This window comes from Felis catus, chromosome C2, assembly GCF_018350175.1.
Source record: "Felis catus isolate Fca126 chromosome C2, F.catus_Fca126_mat1.0, whole genome shotgun sequence".
Lineage (NCBI taxonomy): Eukaryota > Metazoa > Chordata > Mammalia > Carnivora > Felidae > Felis > Felis catus.
Window position 1 is genome coordinate 93,547,168 of NC_058376.1, and position 4,906 is coordinate 93,552,073.

The following is a 4,906-nucleotide window of genomic DNA, read 5'->3' on the forward strand; positions in this document are numbered from 1 at the left end:
TAATTGCTCACTTTGGTATTTAATATGATAAAATGTATCAGTCCTTTCCTTTACAGTTAATGCTTTTGTTATGGGTTGAATTGGGTCTCCCAAAAAAGGTATGTTGAAGTCCTATTCCCCAATACCTCAGAATGTGACCTTATTTGGAAATAGGGTTGTTGTAGATACAAGAAGTTAAGATGAGGCCATAGTGGAATAGTGTGCATCTTTAATACAATAAGACTGGTATGCTTATTCAAGGAAAGAAATTTAGAAGTAGACACACAGAGAGAACTCCATGTGACAACAGAGGCAGAGATTGGAATAACTGCAAGATAAGGAGCACCATGGATTGATGGCCATTGCCAGGAGTTAGGGAGAGACAAGGCAAGATTCTACTCAGTCTCAGAGGAAGGGTCTGAGACCAGAGTCTCAGAAATTTCCTGACACCTTGATTTTGAACTCCTGGACTCCAGAGCTGTGACAGAATAAATTTCTGTTGTTGAAAGCCACTCAGTTTGTGGCACTTTGGTCCAACAGCCCTAGAAAGCTAATACAGATTTTCATTTTATGCCCAAGATATCCTTTCTACCACTACTATGCAGATACTGCTGTTTATTTTTTTCTAAAAGCTTTAAGGTCTGGCCTTTCATAGTTTGATAGCATCATTCAACTATAATCTAATGTATATGGGATGTGAGATAAGGATGAAATTTTATCTATTACCATAGTAGTAGCTGATTGTCCACTACTGTCCATTGGAGAGAGTCCATTTTCTTCCCTACTGATTTTAATTTTTCTTCTATCATATATCAAGCACTCAAAGGTCTCTTTCTATGCTTACCTTTTTTTCCCCCCTTATTGATCTAGTTGTCCATCTTTACATCCATATCATTTGGGTTTTTTAAATTGTGGTAAAATATACATAAAATTTACCATTTGAACCATTCTGAGTATACAATTCAGCAGCATCAAGTACATTCACATTGTGGTACAACCACCAATATTATACATCTCTAGAACATTTTCATCATCCCAAACTAAAACTTTGTACCCATTAGATAGTAACTCTTCATTATCCCTTCCTCCAGCCCCTGGTAATCACCATACTGCTTTCTTTCTCTATGAGTCTATTTTAGGTACTTCGTGTAAATAGAATTATACAATATTTGCCCTTCTGATTCTACCTTATTTCACTTAGCATAATATATTCCGTTCATCTGTATTGAAGTACGTGCCAGAATTTTATTTCTTTTCAAGCCTGAATAATATTCCATTGTGTGTATATACCATATTTTGTTTATTCATTCACCTGTCAATCATATCATCCAGCTTTAATGGTTACTATTTGCCTTACTATAAATCTAGATATCCAATATGTATGTTCACCTTCTTTAGTCCTCTGTTTCAAAATAACATGGTCCCCTCTCCCTCTCAAAATAAATAAAGTTTTAAAAAGCAGGTATCCTAGCTAGCTCAGTTGGATAGGCATCAGGCTCTTGGTTTTGGCTCAGGTCAAGATCTCATGATTCATGGGTTCAAGCCCCACATTGGAATCCATGCTGACAGTGTCGAGACGGCTTGGGGTGTTATCTTGCCCTCTCTCTGCCCCTCCCCCATTCCCGCATGCACATGCTGTCTCTCTCTCTGAAAATAAATAAATAAACCTAAACACACACACACACACACACACACACACACACACACACACACAAAATAACGTGGTCAATTCTTGGCTCTTACTTTCCCTATGAATTTAGAAACTGCCTGGAAGTCATATGACTATACACACACATACTTGCAAACATACACACAATCTTTTAGATTTTTTTTCATAGTGTAGAGGAGGCAAAATTTCTCTTCTACCCTCTTAAGGTCTCCAGCTAGGCTTAGGAATTAAACTGACATAAGATAGATTAACAGGAAAAAAAAGAAACAAGTTTTCATTATTATCATTTTTCTTAAATATACATGGGAGCTTTCACAAGATAAATGAAGACCCAAAGAAGCAGTTAGAGTTGAACACTTAAATGAGTTGGACAAAGAGTGGTAAATTGTAAAAACATGACCAAGCAAAGGGGCTTGGGTAAGGGTAGTTAATTGGATGGAGAAGTGACTAGGAAGGTAAGGGTTAGTTTAACAGGCTTTTGTCTATGAGCCAGGTAGGGAGGTCTCACCAGACATGAAATCTACTGGTACCTTAATCTTGGATTTCCCAGCCCCCAGAATTGTGAGACATAAATTTCTGTTTAAAAGCTATGACATTTTGTTAGAGCAGCCTGAACAGACCAAGACAAAGGGGTGAAGAGATTATTTGAAAAAACAATGGCCAGAAACTTCCCAAATTTCAGGAAAGATGTGAATCTACAAATCTGAGAAGCTCAATGAACTCCAACCAGATAAAGAGGCCCATATCAAGGCACATTAAAATCAAACTGTCAAAGACAAAGTATTTTGAAAGCAGTAAGAGAAGAGTGACTTGTCACACAGAAGAGATTCTCAATAAGATCATGAGTCAATTTCCCAGCAGAAATAGTAGGGGCCAAGCAGATGATGGGATGATGTATTTAAAATGCTAAAAGCCAAAATATCAACTGAGAATTCTATATCCAGCAAAACTGTCCTTCAAAAATGAGGGAGAAATTAAGACATTCCTAGGTAAACAAAAGCTGAGGAAGTGCATTACCACTATACCTGCCCTCCCAGAAATACTAAAGGGAATGCTTCAGGTTGAAGTAAAAGGACACTATACAGTAATTTGAGGCCATATGAACATATAAATATCTTTAGTAAAGGAAAATACATGATAAAATATAAAAACCATTATGATTATAATTTTAGTTTGTAAAACTCATTTTTATTTTCTATACTATTTAAAGTCAAATGCATAAGACAATCATAAATCTGTTAATGGGTACAAGATATATAAAGATGTAATTTGTAATACCAATAACATGAAGTAGTAGGGTGACAGAGCTGTAAAGGAGTAATTTTGTATGCAGGTGAAGTTGGTATCAAATCACATTAGATTGTTATAATTCTAGGATGTCAAATATAATCCCTATGGTAACAACAAAGAAAATCTCTATAGAATATACATAAAATGAGAAGGGAATCAAAACAAGACACCATAAAACTTTAACTGAACACAAAGGAAGGCAATAATGAAAGAAGTAAAGAACCAAAAGCCATAAGACATACAGAAAACAAATAAATGGCATCTTTTAAATATATCGGATTAAACTACCCAATCAATATGATTGAACATGTGAATAGAAACAACAATCACTCTAGAAGGAAAACAGCCAATTTGACTGAAGGGGAAAGAGATAAAATAGAATGAAGAAAAGTTGTGAGACTTCTTAGATTTTATAGGATGGGACCATAGAGCAATTAAGCTATGAATACACAGTATTCTTCAAGATAAGAAGGACCCCCCCCCCCCCCCCCGCTCCCAAATGATTCAGAGATCATTAAGGCTGCTGTCTTGGTATTAAAAAGAGGAAATCTATCCCTTGGGTTTCAGCAGACCAGACAATTCCTGCTCACAGCTGTAAGAGTGGTGCCACCCACAGCTATAGGATCAGTCCTCCCAAAGCCATAGAGGGCTGACCCTTACCCAGCAGAGTGATGGGGTGTGTCTGCCTCCACCTATATTTCAGAGAATGGACCCACCCAGAACTGTGGGCATACAAACCAGATAGAAGACCACAGAGAGGGCAAGCTCAATACAGAGAGCCCCCTGCTAAGGAAATGCCTAGTGGAGTCATGCTCCCACAATCCCATACCAGTAGAGCTACCAGTGTGCAATTTCACACAGGGAAAGCTGCAGGTATGCAAATCCAACCCATGAGAGCTGCCATCTGGGATGCCTCAGAAAAGCCATGGGGGCAAGGATACCCAAATGTCCCCAAAAGATGCCATCTCCACCCCACTGGACCTGGTGGGCAGAGCATCTAATTAGAGATTATTTAAGCCTTAAGATTTGATGTTTGCCCTATTGGGTTTAGACTTGCTTGACCACCTCTTTCTCTCCTATTTCTCTTTTTTGGAATGGGGAGTTTACCTTATGCCTAGTCCACCATTGTATTTTGGAAGCACATGACTTGTTTTATTTTGCATATTCACAGCTGGAAAGCAATTTGCCTCAGAATGAATTGTACCTTAACCCTAATCCATATCTGATTTAGAAAGTATTTGTATGAGACTTTTAACTTTAGACTTTTGAATTGCTAGAGATGCTAGAATAAGTTTAAAACCTTTTATTATTATTTTTTTTATTTTTTTTAATGTTTATTTATTTTTAGGACAGAGAGAGCATGAACGGGGGAGGGTCAGAGAGAGAGGGAGACACAGAATCCGAAGCAGGCTCCAGGCTCTGAGCTGTCAGCACAGAGCCTGACACGGGGCTCGAACCCACGAACCTCAAGATCATGACCTGAGCCGAAGTCGGACGCTTAACCGACTGAGCCACCCAGGTGCCCCAAGTTAAAAACCTTTTAAAACACCTTTTAAAACTATTGAGATGGAATGAATTAATTTTGCATACAAGGACATGAATTTTAGGGGACCAGGGGCAGAATGCTATGGTCTTAATGTGTCTTCCCAAAATTCATGTGTTGAAATTCTAATGCGCAATGTGATAGTATTAGGAGCTGGGGTCTTTGGGAAGTGATTAGGTCATGAGGGCTCCACTTTTATGGATGAGGTTAATGCCCTCATAGAAAAGACCTGAGAGAGGCTCCTTGCTCCTTCTGTCATTTAAGGACACAGTGAGAAGGCTTAGAATAGAAGAGGTCCTCACAAGACCATACTGATGCTCTTATGCTGACTTCCAACCTCCAGAACTGTGGTAATAAGTTTCTGTTGTTTATAAGTCATCTAGTCTGTGGCATTTTGTTAGAGCAGCCTAGATCAAATAAGACAC